This window comes from Anomaloglossus baeobatrachus, chromosome 4 (genome assembly GCF_048569485.1).
Source record: "Anomaloglossus baeobatrachus isolate aAnoBae1 chromosome 4, aAnoBae1.hap1, whole genome shotgun sequence".
Taxonomy (NCBI): Eukaryota; Metazoa; Chordata; class Amphibia; order Anura; family Aromobatidae; genus Anomaloglossus; species Anomaloglossus baeobatrachus.
In genome coordinates, this window is record NC_134356.1 from 324051273 (window position 1) to 324064864 (window position 13592).

Here is a 13592-nt window from a genome sequence, read left to right on the forward strand (position 1 = left end):
CTTTTTCTCCACTTTTTCTCCTCTTAATCTCCACTTTTTCTCCACTTTTTCTCCACTTTTTCTCCACTTTTTCTCCACTTTTTCTCCACTTTTTTCTCCACTTTTTCTCCACTTTTTCTCCTCTTATGCTCCACTTTTTCTCCACTTTTTCTCCACTTTTTCTCCACTTTTTCTCCTCTTATGCTCCACTTTTTCTCCACTTTTTCTCCACTTTTTCTCCTCTTATGCTCCACTTTTTCTCCACTTTTTCTCCACTTTTTTCTCCACTTTTTCTCCTCTTATGCTCCACTTTTTCTCCACTTTTTCTCCACTTTTTCTCCTCTTATGCTCCACTTTTTCTCCACTTTTTCTCCACTTTTTCTCCTCTTAATCTCCACTTTTTCTCCACTTTTTCTCCACTTTTTTCTCCACTTTTTCTCCACTTTTTCTCCTCTTATGCTCCACTTTTTCTCCACTTTTTCTCCACTTTTTCTCCATTTTTTCTCCTCTTATGCTCCACTTTTTCTCCACTTTTTCTCCACTTTTTCTCCTCTTATGCTCCACTTTTTCTCCACTTTTTCTCCACTTTTTTCTCCACTTTTTCTCCTCTTATGCTCCACTTTTTCTCCACTTTTTCTCCACTTTTTCTCCTCTTATGCTCCACTTTTTCTCCACTTTTTCTCCATTTTTTTCTCCACTTATTCTCCACTTTTTCTCCTCTTATTCTCCACTTTTTCTCCACTTTTTCTCCACTTTTTCTCCTCTTATTCTCCACTTTTTCTCCACTTTTTCTCCACTTTTTCTCCATTTTTTTCTCCACTTTCTCCACTTTTTCTCCACTTTTTTCTCCACTTTTTCTCCTCTTATGCTCCACTTTTTCTCCTCTTAATCTTTACTTTTTCTCCACTTTTTCTCCACTTTTTTCTCCACTTTTTCTCCTCTTATGCTCCACTTTTTCTCCACTTTTTCTCCACTTTTTCTCCACTTTTTCTCCTCTTAATCTCCACTTTTTCTCCTCTTATGCTCCACTTTTTCTCCACTTTTTCTCCACTTTTTCTCCACGTTTTCTCCACTTTTTTCTCCACTTTTTCTCCTCTTATGCTCCACTTTTTCTCCACTTTTTCTCCACTTTTTCTCCACTTATGCTCCACTTTTTCTCCACTTTTTCTCCACTTTTTTTCTCCACTTTTTCTCCTCTTAATCTCCACTTTTTCTCCACTTTTTCTCCACTTTTTCTCCACTTTTTCTCCACTTTTTCTCCACTTTTTTCTCCACTTTTTCTACACTTTTTCTCCTCTTATGTTCCACTTATTCTCCACTTTTTCTCCATTTTTTCTCTACTTTTTCTATGGTCGGTCTACCCATTAGCTCTGCCATGCATAGTGTAGCTCTACACCTACTGCACATGTTACTTTATGATTGACATCTCTTTCGTACCAGAGCTGTCTAAGTCTACTCTGACCCCATATTTGTCATTACTATATTGTCCTTGTACTGTATTATGACATTTGTATCATGTGTTTCATTTCTTGCTGTGTTGCAATTTTTTTGCTGCATCCCAATTGTACCTCTACATTGTTCGAGTTTATGTTATTGTTCTCTCACTCTTATGTGATACTGATTATTGTCATTTTTCATGATTACATGCAGATAAGTCCAATCTGACGAAGGCTCAGGCCGAAACGTCATTTGTAACTTGTTTTGGACAAAAACATATATGCTTATGAAAAAAAAATTTTCTTAATACGGACCAATAAAGAGTGATTTTGCATTACTATCCGTTGTGACTTACTGACTTAGTCTGGGAGATATAGAGTGCCGAGGTTACTCACTAATTTTATCTATTATTACCTCTGAGCACCTATATACCAGTGAGCAGAGCTTCCACTACAGTAGTTCTCCTGATTAGGCATGCCCTTACCTCATGAGCAGGGCATTGCAGCTTTGGTAGCAACCATTACGACATGGACTCTGCTGCTGTGGACCCGGGGAGAGTGAGTGCAGATTCATTGCACCCACACTCCTCACATGAAGGGTCCGCACTCCTAGAAAATGGGGGATACGTTCCCTGAGTGTCTCCCCCCCATATTCTAGACGGTCCAGAGTCGTCGTGGGACCCCTTTATTTTTTTTCTTACAATAAATTGGTGAAAGAGGAAATGTTTTGGGGACTGTTTTTTCAAATAAATTTCTTTTGTCGATTTTTTGTTTTTGTTAGTACTGACAGTTTATGATGTTGGGTATCTAATAGACGCCATGACATCACAAACTGCTGGGCTTGATCTCAGGTGACTTTACAGCTAGTATCAACCCGATTTATTACCCCGTTTGCCACTGCACCAGGGCACGGGATGAGCTGGGGTGAAGCGCCAGGATTGGCGCATCTAGTGGATGCGCCACGTCTGGGGTGCCTGCGGCCTGCTATTTTTAGGCTGTGAAGGCCCAATAACTATGGACCTTCCCACCCTGAGAATACCAGACCACAGCTGTCCGCTTTACCTTGGCTGGTGATCCAATTTGGGGGGTCCCCTACTTTTATTGTGTAATTATTAATATTTATAAAATAATTATAAAAAAGAGCCTGAGGGGACCTCCACATTGGATCCCCAACCACGGTAAAGCTGCCAGCTGTGGTTTTCAGGCTACAGCCGTCTGCTTTACCCTAGCTGGCTATCAAAAATGGGGGGACCCAACGTAATTTTTTTTTTTTAACTATTTTTTAAATAGAAAAAATTAATGGGCTTCCCTGTATTTTGATTGCCAACCAAGGTAACGGCAGGCAGATGGGGGTGGCAACCCATAGCTGTCTGCTTTATCTGCGCTGAGAATCAAAAATACCGCGGAGCGCTACGTCATTTTTTTAAAGATTTATTTTTACAGCACTGTGATGTCCAGCAATCAAAATACAGGGAAGCCCATTTTATTTTTAGTTATTTAAATAAATAATTAAAAAAAATATATGTTAGCTCCCACTGCATTTTTTGTATTGCTAGCTAAGGGTAATCCAAGCAGCTACTGGCTGCTAACCCCCACTGCTTGGTGTTACCTTCACTGGCAATGGAAAATCCAGGGAAGCATTTTTTTTTTTTTTGCCAAAAAGCTACAAAAAAAGGACGTGAGCTTCGCCATATTTTTGTATGCTAGCCAGGTATAGCAGGCAGGTGCTGGAAGAGTTGGATACAGCGCCAGAAGATGGCGCTTCTATGAAAATGCCATTTTCTGAGGTGGCTGCAGACTGCAATTCGCAGCAGTGGGGCCCAGAAAGCTCAGGCCAACCGGTGGTGCGGATTCCAATCCCAGCTGCCTAGTTGTACCTGGCTGGACACAAAAATGGGGCAAAGCCTACGTCATTTGTTTTCTAATTATTTCATGAAATTCATGAAATAATAAAAAAAGGGCTTCCCTTTATTTTTGGTTCCCAGCCGGGTACAAATAGGCAACTGGGGGTTGGGGGCAGCCGTACCTGCCTGCTGTACCTGGCTAGCATACAAAAATATGGCGAAGCCACATAATTTTTTCAGGGGGCAAAAAACTTCTGCATACAGTCCTGGATGGAGTATGCTGAGCCTTGTAGTTCTGCAGCTGCTGTCTGTCTGTATGGAGAAGAGCAGACAGCAGCTGCAGAACTACAAGGCTCAGCATACTCCATCCAGGACTGTATGCAGAAGTTTTTTGCCCACCAAAAAAATGACGTGGGCTTCGCCATATTTTTGTATGCTAGCCAGGTACAGCTGGCAGCCACGGGCTGCCTCCAACCCCCAGTTGCCTATTTGTACCCGGCTGGGAACCAAAAATATAGGGAAGCCCGTTTTTTTTAATTATTTCACTTATTTCATGAAATAATTAAAAAACAAATGACGTGGGCTTCGCCCTATTTTTGTGTCCAGCCGGGTACAACTAGGCAGCTGGGGATTGGAATCCGCAGCACAGGTTAGCCCGAGGTTTGTGGGCGCCTCTGCTGCGGATTTCAGTCCGCAGCCGTCCCAGAAAATGGCGCTCTCATAGAAGCGCCATCATCTGGCGCTGTATCCAACTCTTCCAACAGCCCTGGAGCCGGGTGGCTTGTTGGGTAATCATGAGTTAATACTGGCTTTGTTTTACCAGCCAGTATTAAGCCAGAGATTCTTAATGTCAGGCACGTTTGACCCGGCCATTAAGAATCTCCAATAAAGGGTTAAAAAAAGACACCACACAGAGAAAAAATACTTTAATAGAAATAAATACACAGACACATTAGAGACTCCATCTTTATTACCCCTGTCAGCCCTCCACGATCCTGCTCTTCTGTCTTCTTTCTTTCTAGTGTAGTAGTAGTGACGATTGTAGTGAGGGGCATCACTTGGGGCTGGGGAACCTCCATCCTAACTACAATGCTCACTACAATCGGGAAGCAGCGTGCAGCCTTCACTCCGTGAGTGATCACTGCTGGCTGCTAGCGGTAACGCTGACAGACGCGATACCATAGCAACGGTGCTCCCGGAGCTGCGGTTAGCGGTGACGTCACCGCTAACTGCGTTGCTATGGCAACGGTGATCTCCGTTAATGACCGGCTGTGTCAGCCAGTCCCTAACGGAACGGGGAGTCGACCGTGTGCTAGAGCATGTCGCCGGTACACGGCGATACACATATGTGCACCGTGTACCGGAGAGATGCACTCGCAGGTCCTACATGACGTGTCATAGTCATGTGACCAGTCTGTAGCCAATGAGATAATAGCCACGTGACTGGTCACATGGCTATTTTGACGTCACGATAGGTCCTGCTTCTCTGCTGGCAGTGCAGGTCACCGGGAGGATTCAGCGATCATCGGATGGAATAGCGGCAGGAGACAGAGTGCAGAAGGGATCGCGAGGACCGGTAAGTGTTATGGCAATGTTTATTAACTGTTTGTGTACATTTATAATGCATTTTTATGTGTTTGTGATTGCCTCCCATTATAGCCTATACGTTCGAGTTCGGTTCGTCGAACGTTCGACGAACCGAACTCGAACGGGACCCCCGTTCGGCGAACCGGCCTCGAGCCGAACCGGGACCGGTTCGCTCATCTCTAGCCATGACACATGCGACAGAAAACTCCTCCCCAGGCCCTGCCAGGTCACCCCCTATAACCCCACCAGTGTTCCCCGGTGTCCCACGGTACCTGTGCAGCGTTGATCCCCCCACGGCCCTCTCCTTCACAATAGACGCTGCCGCATGCACAGAGCGGCTGTCAGCTCAGCTTCCTGTGTTCAGACACAGTGAGTGGTGGTTATGCATCTGTAAGCTAAATGGGCGGCACAGTGGCTCAGTGGTTAGCACTGCAGTCTTGCAGCGCTGAGGTCCTGGGTTCAATTCTCACCAAGGACACCATCTGTAAGGAGTTTGTATGTTCTCCCCGTGTTTGCGTGGGTTTCCTCCGGGTACTCCGGTTTCCTCCCACACTCCAAAGACATACAGCGCTATGGAATTAATAACGATATATAAATGAATAAATTATTATTATTACTGCAATGCCCTGCTCATGAGGTAAGGAACATAATTGATCAGGAGAGCTATATACTACATTTCCAAATGGAGGGATTTGCTTTTATAGTTTCCCTGCTGAACGACTACCAAACATGAGAGTCCGTTATACGCCACAAGAAAACACATCTAAATAGCGAGCTCTGTTGTTAAGTATTCATTCAGCTGGATAACTGGACTTAAAGGGGTATTCCATCTCCAAGATCCTATCCCCAATATATAGTAGGTGGAATAGCAATAATATCAGCAAATAACAAAATTTGGAAATGTAGAATAGTTCTCCTGATTAGGCATGCCCTTACCTCATGAGCAGGGCATTGCAGCTTTGGTAGCAACCATTACGACATGGACTCTGCTGCTGTGGACCCGGGGAGAGTGAGTGCAGATTCATTGCACCCACACTCCTCACATGAAGGGTCTGCACTCCTAGAAAATGGGGGATACATTCCCTGAGTGTCTCCCCCCCATATTCTAGATGGTGCAGAGTCGTCATGGGACCCCTTTATTTTTTTTCTTACAATAAATTGGTGAAAGAGGAAATGTTTTGAGGACTGTGTTTTCAAATAAATTTCTTTTGTCGTTTTTTTTTTTTGTTAGTACTGACAGTTTATGATGTTGGGTTTCTAATAGACGCCATGACATCACAAACTGCTGGGCTTGATCTCAGGTGACTTTACAGCTAGTATCAACCCGATTTATTACCCCGTTTGCCACTGCACCAGGGCACGGGATGAGCTGGGGTGAAGCGCCAGGATTGGCGCATCTAATGGATGCGCCACGTCTGGGGTGCCTGCGGCCTGCTATTTTTAGTCTGTGAAGGCCCAATAACTATGGACCTTCCCACCCTGAGAATACCAGACCACAGCTGTCCGCTTTACCTTGGCTGGTGATCCAATTTGGGGGGGACCCTACTTTTTTTGTGTAATTATTAATATTTATAAAATAATTATAAAAAAAGAGCCTGGGGGGACCTCCACAATGGATCCCCAACCACGGTAAAGCTGCCAGCTGTGGTTTTCAGGCTACAGCCGTCTGCTTTACCCTAGCTGGCTATCAAAAATGGGGGGACCCAACGTCATTTTTTTTTAACTATTTTTTAAATAGAAAAAATTAATGGGCTTCCCTGTATTTTGATTACCAACCAACGTAACGGCAGGCAGATGGGGGTGGCAACCCATAGCTGTCTGCTTTATCTGCGCTGAGAATCAAAAATACCGCGGAGCGCTACGTCATTTGTTTTAAAGATTTATTTTTACAGCACTGTGATGTCCAGCAATCAAAATACAGGGAAGCCCATTTTGTTTTTAGTTATTTAAATAAATAATTAAAAAAAATATATATGGGCTCCCGCTGCATTTTTTGTATTGCTAGCTAAGGGTAATCCAAGCAGCTACTGGCTGCTAACCCCCACTGCTTGGTGTTACCTTCACTGGCAATGGAAAATCCAGGGAAGCATTTTTTATTTTTTTTGCCAAAAAACTACAAAAAAAGGACGTGAGCTTCGCCATATTTTTGTATGCTAGCCAGGTATAGCAGGCAGGTGCTGGAAGAGTTGGATACAGCACAAGAAGATGGCGCTTCTATGAAAGTGCCATTTTCTGAGGCGGCTGCAGACTGCAATTCGCAGCAGTGGGGCCCAGAAAGCTCAGGCCAACCTGTGCTGCGGATTCCAATCCCCAGCTGCCTAGTTGTACCTGGCTGGACACAAAAATGGGGCGAAGCCTACGTCATTTGTTTTCTAATTATTTAATTAGTTAATACTAGCTTTGTTTTACTAGCTAGTATTAAGCCAGAGATTCTTAATGTCAGGCACGTTTGACCCGGCCATTAAGAATCTCCAATAAAGGGTTTAAAAAAAGACACCACACAGAGAAAAAATACTTTAATAGAAATACATACACAGACACATTAGAGACTCCATCTTTATTACCCCCTGTCAACCCTCCACGATCCATGGTCTTCTGTCTTTCTCGTTCAACAAATACAGCTCTGCTCCATCACTGCTGCATGAGGGAAGATGCTGCTTCCCATGCAGCCTTCACTCCGTGAGAGATCAGTGCTGCTGGCTGTTAGCGGTAACAGCGGTAATGCTGACAGACGCGTTACCATACCAACGGTGCTCCGATCATGTAATTCCCGCAGCCGCAGTTAGCGGTGACGTCACCGCTAACTGCGTTGCTATGGCAACGGTGATGTCCGTTAATGACCGGCTGTGTCAGCCGGTCCCTAACGGAACGGGGAGTCTACCGTGTGCTAGAGCATGTCGCCGGTACATGGCGATACACAAATGTGCACCGTGTACCGGAGAGTGCAATGACAGGACCTAGGACAGGACATGACGTCAAAGCCATGTGACCAGTCTGTAGCCAATGAGATAATAGCCATGTAACTGGTCACATGGCTATTTTGACGTCACGATAGGTCCTGCATCACTGCTGGCAGTGCTGGTCACCGGGAGGATTCAGCGATCATTGGATGGAATAGCGGCAGGAGACAGAGTGCAGGAGGGATCGCGGGGACCGGTAAGTGTTATGGCAATGTTTATTAACTGTATGTGTACATTTATAATGCTTTTTTATGTGTTTGTGATTGCCTCCCATTATTTCCTATTGGTTCGAGTTCGGTTCGTCGAACAATCGCCGAACTGAACTCGAACGAGACCTCCGTTCGACGAACTGAACTTGAGCCGAACCACGGCCGGTTCGCTCATCTCTAGTGACCAGCCTTCTTGGGGGACTTGAAAGAGTTTGTCATGTTTTACAGATGCAATATTCTCAAAATCACAGACTTGGAACGACTAACTTCTCTTGCTATGGCTGAGAGGGTCACCCCTTTGGCCTTAATCTGGACAATCTGCTGCTAGAGGGTTTCTGCCACTTTGGAATGGCACACTATTTTTGCAAAGTCGGTAGAAACTGGAAAGTTAGGCTGCCAGTTACATAGGGTTTGTCATATAATTAAGGAAATTAGCACCAGGTGCCAGATTAACACCAATAACTTGCAGGTATATGAATGTGTTCTCTAATTTTGATCAGTGTTCCTTTTCATTTATCTCATTTACATTATAAGTATGTGCTTTACAATAAATTCAGTTTAGGAAATAAGCTTAAACTACTGCTAGTATCCTCATGTTATGATATAATCACATAGGACTACACAATGACCTTAACATTTAGAAAATTGTGTGTTGTTCTCTAATTTTGTTCTCCACTGTAGTGTGTCTATTTCAAAGTATCCTAAAGTGACTAATAACATTGGCAAATATATAAAAAAGTCTAGTGTGAGGCAGCATCAAATAAAACCAATGTAATCATAAAAACAGGTAAAAAATAGATGATAACAATGGAGGGGGACACAGTAATAACAGTAGACAGCAGAAGAAAGTGTAAAGTAGTTGGCATAGGATCAGGGCTGCCATCAGGGCATTACTAGTGTGACTCCTGTATCGGGCCCGGTGAAAAGAGGGGGGCCCAGCTGACAGCCTGGGCTCCTCCCCTTTCATTCCTCTGCTCACCGGGCCCCATGGGCAGGGGGCGGGAAAGTTGCACTGGCAGACATATCGTGGTGCAGCACCTGCAGTCGCACAGGGGCCCCAAGCAGGAGCGGGCCCCTAGAGCCTGAAAACGTGTTAGCCCCTTAGCGACCTAAGATGTACTGGGTACGTCATGGCTCCCTTGTACTTAAGGACCCATGACGTACCCAGTACATCATGGTGAAATCGCGGCCCCGGAGCCCCGGTGGATGTGGTTGCTGCAAACATCTTAGATTTGGGGAGGAGGGCCCTCTTCCTGACCTCAGGATGGGTGGTGTCTTCTCACCAGAGCTAAGGTGGCTGTGATTGGCTGACGAACGCCGCTCAGCCAATCACAGCCACTGTAATGTTTCAACCATTGAAAATGGTTGAAACATTGAAATCCAGCCACCATCAGTGCAGCTGTAGCACCGATGTTACGTCACCGCCGAAGTTTGCTCCATCGATTTCTGCTCCGATCGCCAGGCAACGCCGTGTTCCTGCCGTGGATGGTGCTCTTGATGGGAGAGGAGTCGATGCCAGCAGCACCGGTGGGCGCAGGCTCCGATCATCCACTGGGCTGGGTTATCTTGAGATCTGCAGTAACGCTGGCTGACTGTAGGTGGCGGGTGTCTCCCAGCTGAAGTACCATCATTCAGCTACAGCTAATGGGAAGACACCACACCCTTCTTATTCCCCCTCCTGTCTGCTGGCCTCTGCCAGAGATAGTTCTGATTCTGGCTCATGTGCTGTTTGTTTTGTGATTCCTGTGTGCTGACTTGCTTGTTGTTGACTACCCTTCTGCCTACTGTTTTGTACCTCACTGCCCGACCCGGATCTGACCACTGCTACGTTTTCTGTTTACGCCTTTGCCTGCCGATTCTGTCCCTGTTCTGCTGTTCCTGGTTTGACCCTGCCTGACGACTACTCTCATCGGACTGCAGCCTTCCACGGGTAGAGATCTCCAGGGCCTTGTGTAATTCCAAATCCCTGTATAGGGGTTAAAGGGTTTCAGGGTTCTGGGGTCCTGCTTGGTGAGGGGCTTCCCTTTATTCTGTCAATTTCATCCTACCTGAGTCTGTTTATCCAGGCAGGTGTTACGTTATCTCTGGCCTACTAAACAATAAAAAAAAAAAGGAATCTGTCCATGCTGTGCTGAATCAGGTGCACACCCTTTCTGGCCTGGTACATGGACTTACACAGCAAGTGCAGGATCTCAGGTCTGCTCAGGTTCAAGCCCCTACAGCACCGACCTCCGCATGTCCAGAGTCCCGTCGACTGCAAGGGAACAGATCACGTTGTGGAGTCGATCATGGAGGGCCTGGATCTCTGAGGCAATCATTTTCAAGGCAGCAACCGCAGCTGAGCGGGTCCCAGGATACCCGCTCAGGTGCCCAGGTACTTCCTGCAGACCCTATGAGGTTAATGATACCTGTCTCATTGTTTCACCAGGGTAAATCTGTGCGGCTGCAGACCTTTGTTGATTGTGGATCTGCTGCTAATTTTATAGATACTATTGTAGTAAAAGAGCTGGGTTTGACTTTGCTAAGGTTAAATGCGCCTATTAGAATCTCTGCTATTGACAGTACACCTCTCACGCAGGGTGTGGTTACTTTTGTAACTCCAGAGATCTCCATGCTTGTTGGGGCTCTGTCATTTTTTGTTCTTAAGAATCTGATGTCAGCGGTGGTTTTGGGCATGCCATGGCTACGTAAGCATAACCCCATCATAGACTGGCATCAGGGTGAGATTGTGCAATGGAGCCCTGAGTGTCAGGAGACGTGTATGTTGTTATCTGTTAACCTGACCAGAACTGAACCTATCTTCATACCTCATGCATTGAGGGATTTTGCTGACGTGTTTTTTGCATCTGAATCTGAAAAATTACCTCCGCACAGAGATTATGACTGCCCCATAGATTTGGTCCCCAATTCCCGACTCCCCAAGGGTAAAATATATAATCTTTCTGGTCCGGAGCGTCAGGCCATGAAAGATTATATAGCAGACAGTCTGCAGAGAGGGTTCATCAGACCATCCAGGTCACCAGTCGGCGCTGGATTCTTTTTCATTGATAAGAAAGATGGTGGCCTCAGACCTTGTATTGACTACCGTGAACTGAATGCTATTACTGTAAAGAATCAGTACCCTCTGCCACTCATCCCCGATCTGTTTAACCAGCTCATAGGAGCCCGGTGGTTCACCAAGCTGGATCTCAGGGGAGCATATAACCTAATCCGCATCAGAGAAGGGGATGAGTGGAAAATGGCATTTAATACTCCAGAGGGACACTATGAGTATCTGGTAATGCCTTTTGGATTGAGTAATGCGCCGGCGGTGTTTCAGAACTTTGTAAATGACATTTTCAGAGAAATTTGTGGTCAATATGTGGTGGTCTATCTGGATGACATCCTGACTTATTCTCCTGATGCTACGTCACATGTCCAACATGTCTGCACTGTACTCCAGAGACTCAGAGAGAACTCCCTATTTGCTAAATATGAGAAATGTGTTTTTTTTGAGGCAGAGGTTAATTTCCTGGGTTATATATTGTCCTAGCCTTGGAGTTGGGGACAAGGTATGGTTACCCACACGGAATATTAAACTCAAGGTCCCTTCTGCTAAGCTGGGTCCGAGATTTATTGGACCTTACGAGATAATCAAGGTCATTAATCCCACAGCTTTCCGTCTGCAACTCCCCCCGTCCTTTAAGATATCGAATGTGTTCCATAAGTCCCTCCTCAAGTTATATCGTGTCCCCATTCACCCAGTCAGTGACCCCCCTCCTCCTGTTTTGGTTGAAGGTAACTTGGAGTATGAGGTACAGAGAATACTTGATTCCCGTATTGTCAGAGGGACGGTACAGTACTTGGTGCATTGGAAGGGTTACGGCCCTGAGGAGAGGTCATGGGTCCCTGCAAGCGATATTCATGCTAAGCGTCTGGTCCGACGGTTTCACCTCCAATTTCCTGGGAAGCCGGGTTTTGAGGGTCCGGAGGCCCCTTGTGGAGGTGGGAGTACTGTTTCGTCACCGCCGGAGTCTGCTCCAGCGACTTCTGCTCCGATCGCCAGGCAATGCCGTGTTCCTGCCGTGGATGGTGCTGGTGATGGGAGAGGAGTCGATGCCAGCAGCACCGGTAGGCGCAGGCTCCGGTCATCCACTGGGCTGGGTTATCTTGGGATCTGCAGTACCGCTGGCTGACTGTAGGTGGCGGGTGTCTCCCAGCTGAAGTACCATCATTCAGCTACAGCTAATGGGAAGACACCACACCCTTCTTATTCCTCCTCCTGTCTGTTGGCCTCTGCCAGAGATAGTTCTGATTCTGGCTCATGTGCTGTTTGTTTTGTGATTCCTGTGTGCTGACTTGCTTGTTGTTGACTACCCTTCTGCCTGCTGTTTTGTACCTCACTGCCCGACCTGGATCTGACCACTGCTACGTTTTCTGTTTACGCCTTTGCCTGCTGATTCTGTTCCTGTTCTGCTATTCCTGGTCGGACCCTGCCTGATGACTACTCTCATCGGACTGCAGCCTTCCACGGGTAGAGATCTCCAGGGCCTTGTGTAATTCCAAATCCCTGTATAGGGGTTAAAGGGTTTCAGGGTTCTGGGGTCCTGCTTGGTGAGGGGCTTCCCTTTAGTCTGTCCATTACATCCTACTTGAGTCTGTTTATCCAGGCAGGTGTTACAACCGATCATTGGCTGGAGCTGGGTGATCTCAGTTTCACTCACCCCCAGCTCTGATTGGAGCGACTGGCCTTGTGACGATCTTTCCAATCACTATGGATCTGGGGCCGGAGACCGCCCCCTCACCTTCACTCTGTCCGTGGAAGCTGATGGGAGCGATCAGTAAGTTATAGCCACTGTCTCCTTTCAGCCGCCGCCCCTCAGCCGCCGGCTGCAGAAGTCACTGCCCCCCATCCACCACCACTGAACCCATCTGCTGCCTCTCCTCCAGCTGCCACCACTCTCCCCATCAGCTGCTGCCCCCCTCCCTCATCTGCCACCCCCTCTCCCACCTCTCACCTTTCTCCACCTGCTGTGAGCCCCAACCTGCTGTGAGCCCCCCCACCTGCTGTGAGCCCCCCACACCTGCTGTGAGTCCCCCCACCTGCTGTGAGTCCCCCCACCTGCTGTGAGCCACCCCAGCTGCTGTGAGCCCCCCCAGCTGCTGTGATTCCCCCACCTTCTGTTATCCCCCTACCTCCTGTGATCCGCCACCTGCTGTGATCACCCTTCCACCTGATGTGATCACCCCCCCACCTGCTGTGATCACCCCCCTGCACCTGCTGTGATCCCCATGCTGTGATCCCCTACCTGCTGTGATCACCCCCCACCTGCTGTGATCACCCCCCACCTGCTTTGATCACCCTCCACTAGCTGTGATCACCCCCCACCTGCTGTGACCCCCCCCGCCTGCTGTGGCTCCCCGCCTGCTGTGGCTCCCCGCCTGCTGTGACACTCCCACCTGTTGTGACCCCCCCACCTGCTGTGATCCCCCCACTATCTATCTATCTATTTCTCTCTCTATCTCTCTATTCCTCTATCTATCTATGATTCTATCTGTCTTTCTATCTCCTATCTGTAGCCCCCACGGAGCAGGAGT